This window comes from Panthera tigris, chromosome B1 (genome assembly GCF_018350195.1).
Source record: "Panthera tigris isolate Pti1 chromosome B1, P.tigris_Pti1_mat1.1, whole genome shotgun sequence".
Taxonomy (NCBI): domain Eukaryota; kingdom Metazoa; phylum Chordata; class Mammalia; order Carnivora; family Felidae; genus Panthera; species Panthera tigris.
In genome coordinates this window covers 23,899,495-23,912,461 of record NC_056663.1, presented here as the reverse complement: position 1 = coordinate 23,912,461, position 12,967 = coordinate 23,899,495, and positions in this window count along the sequence as shown.

Here is a 12,967-nt window from a genome sequence, read left to right as displayed (position 1 = left end):
CAAGAATTTTCTCTTAGTCTATAGATTATCTTTTGAATACAGGGGACACATTTTACTCCACAATTATCATTATGCTTAGAAGAGTGTCTTAAAAATGAAAGAAATTATAGTATTTGTTTAATTAAACTGCATGGATCTAATTGCTCTTTAACAGAATATATAGGCATAGAAATAAAGGTATGGAGATCGGGGTGCCTAGCAGGCTCAGTCAGGAGAGCATTCAGCTCTTGATCTTGGCTGGGGTCTTGAGTTCGAGTTCCATGTTGGGTGCAGAGATTACTTAAATAAATAAGTGAAAAAATTTAATAAAAATATGGGGATTCAACTAGGGAATCAAGATTTGAACAGAGAAACAAATGTAACATCCATATTGTCAGCATCCCTTTAAAGGGACTGATGTATCAACTCAGATGCTTCTCATTAAAACCAGGATGAGACCAACAAGCAGTGTTAAATTATTTAAAGGATTTATTTTGATACATTGCGTTCTTTCATGTGTCTCAGTTAGTATATGGTTTACCTTAATCTCATTACATTGATAACTTTAAGAATCTTTTATCACTTATTGATATCACTTGCATCAATACTCTGGATTCTATGAACATAAAATACAATGAATGATATTCTCTGAGAAGAAGCATGTTTGAAAAAAAGTAAATAGCATCTGCCGCTAAATATCTTGAATTTTTCTAAAATTCTATGCATGGATTGTGGTGAGGGGAGTGGGCTCTCTGCCTAGTTTGGCAACCCAACTCTGTCATCATGCAATTCTGGTCAAGTTATCTGTAAAAAGCCATTTACATGTTTAGGAAGGAAATAAAGGAGATATGACAGGTAAAGCTCTTAGCACTGAATCTCCCATACAATAAGTGTGCTATAAATATCAAAGCTATTTGTATCACTATTTTTGAAGAAACACTGCTTTCCGTGTGGTTTTATTCAAACTATGTTTATCTGGAAATTTCCATATCCCATTAATCATCTTTATAATATTTAATATAACCTACCAAGGAAAAGAAAGGTATGTATTTCCTTCTTCCATTGTTTCAGTCTATGTACAAATCTTCACCAGCTGCCACTAAAAGATGCTGAAAGTCTTATGGTAAGCCTGAAACTAAATTTTAAAAATTCAATAATTAATATTATATAGATTATGCACATTGACAGAGGTAGGTTTTCCACTTTGATTTTTACTGAATTTAAGCTTCAGAAAGGCAAATAATCCTAAAGAAAGAGCTTTGAGAGAAAGACCTAAATAGCAGCCTCACCTCCTGGGGCGGTGTGTGACATTTGCAACATTAGGCCCTATGACATAGGCATAGATAAGAAACTGATACTGCGTGTTCCCTCTCAATTTTTAGACATTCTCTCTGTATGTCTAAAATAACCATGGGGCTTCCATATCTCGGCAATTGTAAATAACACTACAATAACCATAGGAGTGAATATATCTTTTTTGAAATAGTGTTTTTAATAGACAAATGGATAAGGAAGATGTGGTATACATATACAGTGGAATATTACTCACCCCTAAAAATGAAATCTTGCAATTTGCAACATGAATGGATCTACAGGGTATTATTATTATTATTTTTTTTTCTTTTTAGAGGATGTTATCCTAAGTGAAATAAGCCAGACAAAGACAAATACCATATAATTTCACTTACATGTGGAATTTAAAAAAAAAACAAAACAAATGTAAACCACCACCACAACAAAGAGAGAAACAGATTCAAATATAGAAAACAAACTGGTGGTTGCCAAAGGAGAAGGTGATGGAGAATGGGCAAAATGGGTAAAGAGGATTAAGAGGTACACAATTCCAATTATAAAATAAATAAACCAAGGGGATGAAAAGTACAGCATTGAAAATATACTCGTTAATATTATAAAATACTGATCATGGTGAGCATTCCATAATGTATATAATTGTTAAATCATGATGTTGTATGCCTGAAACTAACATGTCAAATACACTTAAACATTGTTTAAATAAATAATAATCACATGGCTTCTAATGTTTCTGCCAAGCATCTACCTGCCTTCCAAATGTCCTAACAAATAATTTCATTATATCCAAATCCCATAAAGGATCCCATTACTGAAATGTTTGTATATCACAAAAGAAATACTGGCAACATGTGAAATAATAAATGCCCTCTCTGTTGTTGGTAATGTCCACACTGCTGTTTTAATCAGTTACAATCAGGGGCTTACGGGAGAGCAGAACTCACATATAGAGCCTTAGACAGATGCCTTGTAAATAAACACATATACATATATAGAGAGAGATTATTATAATTGGTGACCAGTTGCAGTGAATCAGAAAATTGTTAGTGTTCTTTTAACCTAACAATCTTTTATCTGCTTAACAAACAGCAGGTTGTAGGCTGTAAAAGCACATCAGAAATAACATGTCAATTATATCCTATCAGCACACAGATAAATGCCCAACTGCTTTGCTTGGATTTTTCTGTACATAAACAAAAACATATTTATCAGAGTTTGGAATTGAGAAGGAGAGCAAAACTCATTTTGTCAATACCTTTGTAGAGAGATCAGGTCATATCTTTTGCTTCTAAAATTTGCAAAGAAAAACTGAAGCATAATTTTCTAAGTAAAAAAAAGATAACAAAACTAGGGTACATTTATTCATTCTTTTATCTTTTTGAGAGAAATAGTATCTGGGATCACTCCGCTTGTATCTGAAGATTTGGAGGGTTGGAGTACTACTATTTCAACCTTATTAAAAAATACTATTTGAATTTCCGTCTAAGCAAGTACTGAGACATTCTATAAGAATGAACTCTACAAAGACAGATGATAGATAGATAGACAGATAGATAGATAGATAGATAGATATTACATTACTATCTTTAATGCTCAATTTTCCTGAAAGCAGGCATGATGCAAATGAAAACTTGAAAGGCTCTAAGAATTATTTTTCTGAATGGAAGTAGAGTGAAGAATAATCCAAAATGTTTGGAAAGTACATCAGTTCCGTACGTAACCTCACAGGGTCCATCTGGCATGTATAATTCATGAATAAGTCTAATACACAAAGTCAGAAAAATCTTTTGGACACTAGAGATGTACACGGACAAATTGCATCCTAAGGTGTTTCCACAGATACTTTTCAAAGTATCATTTTGCCATCCATCGCTAGGCATGTTAGAAACTGAGTACAAACAATGTAGGAGATTACAGCCACCATAATACCGACTTTACATTGTCATGAAAGCTCTTTTTTACCAGATCCCATGAACTTTCAGAGAAATATATCTCAACTTCTATTTTAAAAAAGATATTAATAAAGTAGTCTTATTCTATTTTTGGAATATCGAACATTGGCAAAAATACATAACTTTTTCTGATACTGTATTGAATACTGTGCATTTATATGCAGTTTAGACAACCAACATACAAAGAAATCTACAATTATTCTAGGATAGTAAAATCACAGTATCTTGAATTATCATTATCGTTGAACATTTGTTGATTTTCATTATGTTTGACCATTTTGTGATTTTAGAATGAGAAAAACATGAAATCAAAGGGCTGATGATTGAGAAAATCATAAAAACTAAAAAAGACATAATAATGAAAAATAATAAACGTATAATTGTTGAACATATTTTCTTATATATGAGCTCAGCTCTTTTAACGGTACTAAAACTAGAGTTCACATATACTTCCTCAAGGACAATTTGAACTGTGATCCACTAAGCAGCCTGAATTCATTTTCAAATAAATTCAATTCATGCTCATAGGCAAAAAAATTTTTGTTATGAACATATCCAGCACTTGAATATATAATGTTTTCTGCCTAATCACACTTGACTTTAGACTCTGCTTGGTTTGACTTAAAAAAAAAAAAAAAAAAAAAAAAAAAAAAAAAAAAAAAAAAGACGAGGACGACCTCAGGTTGTTTTCCTCTCTGAGGTTTAAAAAAAAAAAAAAAAAGTCATGATAAATTGGGCTGTTGCCTTTGCAGATAAAATTTAAAACCTGAATTTCTACCCAGATTTATAAGCTGGAATTCACTCTTAGCTCTGTTTTAAACTTCATAACTTATTTTAAAATCTAAGTTTTGACTACTCTTTCATCTATATGTCTCATAAGACATAGCCTTTGTCCAAAAGCAATAAATTCTGCCTATGACCCTAGGCTGAAGTTGTGAGGAAATATGGAGGCACTATTCTGTCACAGAACAGCAAAAAGGCTAATGTGGAAGGATTTATATGAGGAGTGTGAATGAAAATGCCAACATCGTGTGGTCTCATTATTATTGCATTCTTTTTTAATCCACATAGAAACCAAGCCATCAAAGAATAGAAGACCCAGGTAGGGGGAAAGATTCTTCCCCTTGTTACACACTAAACAACACAAAGACGAGTTTACTAGGATATTCTGGAAGCAATAACGAAGCTTATGTCTTTGTTAGCTAAAACAGTTTGTCAAAACAAGTCAAATTCATCCATAGGTTCATCCACTCCAACAAGAAGTTACCAAACTCTTTTGCCTTTGGCAGTGTTGCAAAAGTAATCACAATGTGTTCATGCATCGTTAAGAATTGCTACAGTTTATATTCCAGGTTTTAGAATTAGGGCTTCGAGAGGCTGCCTTTCCAAACATACTGAAAATGTGAACTTTTCTGTTGTAGCTGTAATGCATCCATTGTGTTTGGTAATTTAAATACATTAAATTGTACCATGAAAAATTATTTGCAATTCTCCCCATAATCAGAGCAAAACAGTCTGCACTTTATATCTTTGTTGTACTACATACTAGTACGTAGTAGATATAAGTTCATCATTAGTCTCTCAAACCTGTATCTTTCAATTTGTCTAGAAAAGTAAATAATTGTCTGTAATTAGAGAGTTAAAGTATTTCCATGTGTCTTTTAATGTGCTAAGAACCTCCAATGAGAATAGCAATGATCAGTTAGATTGAGACTAACAAAATACCAACAGATGTAAACCACTGAAAGTGCTTATACCTGAGGGAAATGATCCAACTAATATAATTGAATTGGGACACATTCTGTAATAAGCACAACAACACAATGAAAAAATCAGTGCTCTGAATCTTCCAAGGCCTGTTCTAAGTTCCTTGCATATTTTGACACATTTACTGATTAAATAACTCCTGTGAGAGATGCTATTCTTGCCCATCATTTTAAAGAGGAAACTGAGGTACAAGGGGTTTAATAACTTCCCCATATTTACACTGCTGGTAAGGGTCAAGGCTGCCATTCAAGCCCAAGCAACCTGGCTGAACAGTGTGTGCACACACGCTTAATCTACCGCACTGAGGTGATCTTGCCAGTGCACAGGGTGGAGCCAATAACGAGACTGGCTGGAGAGAAAGAACTAGTTGGTGAGCGTGCATGTAAAGAAGCCATGTTCCTAGAGCTCAGGCTTCCTCTACGCTTGGCAGGGGCCAAGGAGAGCAGCCGTCCAGGGAGCACTCTCCTGCCTCTTCTTCAACTCACCTGGGTTTATACACGTCATAGGTTCTCTGCCCTTCAGACTGAGATGTAAAGCACTGGGTCAGCCACCTAAGAGAACTAATTTCTTCAGCGACCTCTGAAAACATTTGAAAACGTGCAGGTGCCAGTGTATGAAGAGGCCCACAGCAGTACAACACCCGGTGTCTTGCGTGACCTCTTGTGCCTTCCTCTGCTCTGGCACTGCGTAACTGGCCTTCAACTCTGAGCAACTAATTTACTTAATAAGAGTTCCTTCTCAGGCGTTAAAGTAAAAACACTTTTATTAATAAATGGGATGACATCATTTGATTTAAATTTTTATCCAGGCAAAGAAAAGGCCAAGTTTGAAAAGTTTCATACATTCAGTGCTGCCTATCTTACCTGATGGCCATGCAATTCTTTGGAAAGGCATAATTATAGGTTAGCACAAACACAATTAAATTTCCTCAAGGAGGACTTATTGTGTGACTTTCTATTACAAACTTCACTTCAGAGTGTCCAGCGGAGATAAGGGCAAGGATTAGAAAGACTATGATTAAGAAAGTAGAAAAAGAAAACTCATAAATTAAGCATGAGTATTTTATATTTGTAACACTCAGTGAAAATATTCATTTTTACTTCTACGCCATATTACTGCTGATAAATATTTGTATATAACAGTAGGGATAATATGAATAATTTCAAAAGAAGTCAGAAACAAAAGGGGAAAAAAAACTCCTCCAAATAAATGTATTAACTTTACTAATTATAAATATACACTGGAGACCTTTTCTCAAGCCTAGTCTTAGAATATGCCTTTTTTCAATATAAGTATACTAATATAATGAATTATTGATTATGTTACCATTTTTGCCAGTCTTTTCTTAATCTCGTAAGACAGCATTTCTAAAATATGAAGACAAAGTTACAATGGAAACAGAAACTATTTTCCAGTTTTTGAATATTTATTGAAAATTTTACCTACAGATCCAGAAATTACTTTGACTTCTTTCCTTTTAGAAATAAAAGGATACCAGTAAGAATAGAAAATACTGTAGGAATTTTAAAAGGCTCTAAGTAGTTTTCTATATCTTCTTAAATCCTTTGAAGAGATTTATTTGACATTTATTTAGTAGTTATTTATAAATTCATTTTGAAAGCTATTTCATTGCCTATTAAAAATCTGAAACTATTAGACTATTCAGTGTATAAGTTATTAGAAGTTGTGTGATTTCAAAGCATCTACCACACTATGTTTATACTCTATACTTCATAGACTATCTCTAAATATTTGTTGATTATCCAGATGTTATTTGAAGAACATTCTTGAAAGAAATTTCATGATGCATTTGAATTATAAGGTAGTTGTTAATTTTTTTTAATCCATCCATGTATGTAATCAAGAATCAAATAAGAGCTTCCATATGTTATTACTACACTATCAAAGAATGATTCCTGGGTCATAAAACACATCTTAACAAATTTAAAAGAACAGATTGTACCACACTATGTTTATACTCTATACTTCTATACTACCACACTATGTTTATACTCTATACTTCATAGACTATCTCTAAATATTTGTTGATTATCCAGATATGTTATTTGAAGAACATTCTTGAAAGAAATTTCATGATGCATTTGAATTATAAGGTAGTTGTTAATTTTTTTTAATCCATCCATGTATGTAATCAAGAACATCAGAAAAGAGCTTCCATATGTTATTACTACACTATCAAAGAATGATTCCTGGGTCATAAAACACATCTTAACAAATTTAAAAGAACAGATTGTACCACACTATGTTTATACTCTATACTTCTATACTACCACACTATGTTTATACTCTATACTTCATAGACTATCTCTAAATATTTGTTGATTATCCAGATATGTTATTTGAAGAACATTCTTGAAAGAAATTTCATGATGCATTTGAATTATAAGGTAGTTGTTAATTTTTTTTAATCCATCCATGTATGTAATCAAGAACATCAGAAAAGAGCTTCCATATGTTATTACTACACTATCAAAGAATGATTCCTGGGTCATAAACACATCTTAACAAATTTAAAAGAAAAGATTGTATACCGTGATATCAGCAAAATGTCAGTATAGGAATTTCTGGTATCCATCCTCTCCCAGAAACATTAATTTGAACAACTATCCATGCACCAAAAAAATACCCTTACAAGAGCTACAGGTTACAGGCAAGTGATTAAAGTTCCTAGGTGAAGCACAGAAATTAGAAAATGTACACTGAAAAGAGTAGGAAACATAGACTCACGTCACTGCCATTGTCCCTCCCTCAACCCTGGGCCACTCGGCACGAAGAGAAACATTCTCCACTGGAGAGAAGAGTGAAATGAGTGCCCAAATTCACCATGGACCCCAGTGCTGGCCTGATTCATCACCAGGCCAACTCCTGTAGTCTCTAATATTGTAGTGTATTAATCCTAACTGTAGTATAAAGGTTAAATGACAAAAGTATTAAAAATAACTACAGCTTCAATAGTTTGTTAATGGATACACAGTATAAAAAGAGATAAGTTGTAACATCAAAAGCATAACATATGGGGGGAGAGTACAAAGGTAGAATATTTGTATGTGATCTAAGTTATCAGCTTAAAATAGACTGTTATATCTCTAAGATGTTTTATGTAAACCCATGATAATCACAAAGCAAAAGCTTATGCTCAATTCACAAAAGATAAAGAAATTAAAGTACATAACTAAAAAACAAATCATGACTTCACAAGGAAAGATAGTAAAAAGAGAAAGGAAAATGGAACTACAAAAGAGCAAGAAAACAAGTAATAAGATGGCAGTAGTTACTACTTCTCTATCAATAATTGCTTTAAACACAAGTGGATTAAATTCTCCAATCAAAAGGCACAGAGTGGATAAACAGCTTGAAAAATCAAGACCTAACTGTATGCTGCCTACAACGGACTCACTTAAGCTTTGAGGATGCACAGGCTCAAAGTGAAGTGATGGGAAAAGTTATCTCATGCAAAAAGAAACCACAAGAAAGCAGAATAGCAATACTTACATCAGACAAAACAAAATTTAAGTAAAGACTACAACAAGAGAAAAAAAAGGTCATTATATAAGACAAAGGGGCCAATTCATCAAAAAGATATAACAATCAATATATATGCATGCAACAACAGAGCACCTACTTAAGAAAATAACAACAGATCTGAAGGGAGAAATAGGCAATAATGTAATAATAGCAAGGAACTTGAATATCTTTCAACAACAGATAGACTATCCAGACAGGAAATCAGTAAGGACACACTGAACTTGAATTATACTTTAGACCAAAAAGACATAATAGAGGAATTTAAAAATGTTTAGAACTAAATGTAAATGAAAACATCAAAATTTATGGGATGCAGCAAAAGTATTCTTAGATGGAAATTTATAGCAGTGAATGTATATATTAGAAAAAAAAAGCATATCTAAAATCAGTAATCTAAACTTCTACCTCTGGAAACTAAAAAAAGGAGATAAAAATCCAAAGCAAACAGAAGAAAAGGAGTCATAAGAGTGAAATCAATGAAACTGAAAATAGGAAATCCAAAGAGAAAATCAAAAAAGGTAAAAAGTAGTTCTTTGAAAAGTTCAACAGGACAACCAATAAAAAGTAGAGAAGAGACAACTTTATTAATAAAAGAAATGGGATAGGGGATATCACCATAGATCACATAGGCTTTAAAAGGATAATTAAGGAATACCATGAACAACTCTAGGCCCACAAATTTGATAACCTAGATAAAATAAACCAATTCCTTGAAAAACACAATTTACCAAAACTCACACAAGAAAAAATAGACAATCTGAATAGGTCTCCATCTATCAAGAACTTGGGTTAGCAATTAATAATCTTCCCAAACAGAAAGCCTCTAGGCCCAGAAGCGTTTGGTCATTCTACCAAACATTATAAAAACAAAAACAAAACAAAACAAAACACACAACATACTGATTCTCTGCAGTCTCTTTCACAATAAAGAAGCAGAAGAAATACATACCAACTCTTTTTATGAGGCCAGTATTACACCAATACCAAAATCAGGCAAAGGGATTATAAGGAAATTGTACACCAATATCCCTTGAGAACATAGATGCAAAAGTCCTCAACAAAATATTAGAAAATTAAATCTATCAATATATATATAAAAAAAAATAGTACACCATGACCAAGTGGAACTTATCTCAGGTATGCAAAGCTGAGTGAACATTTGAAAAACAATGTAATCCACCAACAGCCTAACAAAGAAATAGCACATGATGCTACCAATAGATTCTTTTCTTTTTCTTTCCTTCTTTCTTTCTTCTTTCTTTCCTTTCTTTCTTTCTTTCCTTCCTTCCTTGCTACCTACCTACCTAGATATAGATATATCTATAAAACTCTCAGTAAACTAGGATTAGAGGGAACTTCCTCAACTCCAAGAATATCTACAAAAAACCTATAGCTATCATCACACTTAATGGTGAGAAATTTGAAGTTTTCTCAGTAAGATCAGGAACAAGGCTAGAATGTTCCTCCTTACCAGTTCTTTCCAACATTGTACTAGAAGTCTTTGCTAAAAATCAATAAATAACAGGAAATGAAATGTGTACACTGGGAAAGAAGATGTAAAATTGTCTTTGTTCACAGATAACATGATTGTCTACATAGAAAATCTGAAAGGTTCAACCAAAAAAACCCCTGGAACTAATAAGTGATTACAGGGATGCTGAGGGATATAAAATTAAGATACAAGAGTCAATTTGTTTCCAATATGTTGATAATGAACAAATGGAATTTGAAGTTAAAAATATAATGCCATTACATTTGCATCATGAAAAATAAAATGCATAAGTATAAATCTAACAAAATACTTACAAGATCTAATGAGAAAAAGTATAAAAATCTGATGAATAAAATCAAAGAAAAACTAAATAAATGGAGAACTATTCCGTATCCACAGACGGGAAGACTCAATGAAATCAAGATGTTGGGGCACCTGGGTGGCAATTAAGTGTCCGACTTCCGCTCAGGTCATGGTCTCACAGTTCGTGAGTTCCAGCCCCACTTTGGGCTCTGTGCTGACAGCTCAGAGCCTGGAGCCTGCTTTGGATTCTGTGTTTTCCTCTCTCTCTGCCCCTCCCCCACTCACTCTTTGTTTCTCTCTCTCTCTCAGAAGCAAATAAACATTAAAAAAAAAAAAAAAAAACAAGATGTCAATTCTTCCCGGCTTGATTATAAATTCAATACAATTCTAATCAAAATCCTAGCAAATTATTTGATGGATGTTGACAGAATGATTCTAAAGTTTACATGGAGAGGCAAAAGTCCCAGAATAATCAAATACTGAAAGAGAAGAACAAAGATCGAAGACTGATGTTACCTGACTTCCAGACTTATTTTACAGCTGTAATAACGAAGACAGTGTGGTACTCGCTACAGAATAGGCAAGGAGATCAATGGAACAGAACAGAGAGAGCCCAGGAATAGTATCATAAATACAGTTAACTGGTATTTCACAATGAAACTAAGGCAATACAATGGAGCAAAGATAGTCTCGAAAACAAATGGTGCTGGAGTGGCTGTACATGCACATGGAAAAAATAAATTAATCTAGACACACACCTTGTACCCTTCACAAAAGTAACCCTACTGGATGATAAACTTTAATGTAAAAAACAAAACTGTGAAACTAAAAAAAAAAAAAAAAAGCTTAGATGACCTTCAATACAGGATACCTTTTTAGCTACAATACCAAAGATATCCATGAAACAAATAATTGATAGGCTGGACTTCATTAAAATTATAAACAATTCTCTGTGAAAGACACTATCAAGAGAATAAGAAGACCAGTCAATAGGAGTAAATATTTCCAAAATATTTCTGGTAAAGGATGGTTATCCAAAATATATAAAGAACTCCTAAATCTCAACAATAAGGAAACAAATAACCTGATTGAAAAACAGGCCAAAGATCTTTACAGACATCTCACCACAGAAAATATACAGATAGCAAATGAAAATATGCTCCATTTCATATGTGGTGGTCAATCATAATTCCAACAAGTTCATCTTTAATAAAACCTAACTTTATATAGTAATGAAGTTTCCTTCTCCTTATTGTAAACATGATATTTACAACTAAATTTACTAAACAACAAAAATGCTTTTGGTATATGAATCAACCCACTGACTACATGGACTTAACCAGTTGATCCAAAGTGTCCCTGGTCAAAGAGATGATTATCAGTCTCTTCTTAAAAGCCTCTTACAGAATAAATTTGTTTAATAAATAAAAAATAACATCCAATGTCCTTGTCATCTATGTTTTAGAGCCTCTCCCTGAATAGTCCCTGACCACCTCCTCACCTTCTCATTCCATCCCTCTCCTCACCAACTTCTCTGTAGCCATTTCCTCCTGCTGCTTCTTGAACATATCGAGCAATGTTTTGTTCTTTTGTCTGGAAAGTTTTGTCCTCAAATAGCTCATATGTTACTTTTTTCAAAAAAATTCTATTTATTTATTTGTTTATTTATTTATTTAGTAACTCTACACCCAACTTGGAATTCAAACTCACAACCCCAAGATCAAGTGTTGGATGCTCCACCAACTGAGCTAGGCAGGTGCCCCTCTCATACTTCACTCTTAAATCTTAACCAAATAGGTCTACATCTATGAAGTCTTCTCTATCCATTTTAAAACATTTCTGTCCTGTATCTCTCTTTTCTCCCAACCTAACATTAATTCTTTGTAGCACTATTAACCAGCATTATATTGCTTGTTTACTGTCTATCTCTCCTACTAGAATGTTACTCCATGAGAGAAATCAGTCTATTTTATTCATTATCCTCAGTGCCTGGAATTGGATCTACTCCATGGAAGATGTTCAACTGTTATATATTACAGGGAGTGAATGAATACGGTGATATGCCTGAGAAAGTGTTGCCATCATTCATAGTTAGGGATTAAGTTAACCATATATAAACGTCATGGTTAAAGATATATGAGTGACTTCTTTCTCTCAGTAATATCCCTTGAAAAATGGATAACTATTTTTCTACTAAGCAGTATTTTCACTATAGTATATAAATATGTTTAAACATTATTTTCTTAAAAACTACTTCAAAATCAGGGTTTTCTCTCACAAATGATGAAGAAATTTGGTTCTGCCACTCTATACTCAATGCATTATTACTTTCAATTATAAAATGTTTCCATTTTTCACAGAATTTATATGGAAACCTGAAAATTCTTAAGTGATACAAATAAAATTCATTAGTCATATAAAAATTAAGAACATTTTATATTAATATCAGCACACTAATTTCCTTATTCACAAATACCTTATTAAATAATTTTTTAATGTTTGTTTTTGAAAAGTGGGGGAGGGGCAGAGAGAGAGGAAGACACAGTATCTGAAGAGGCTCCACGCTCTGAGCTGTCAGCACAGGGCCCAATACGGGACAGAAACCCACAAACTGTGA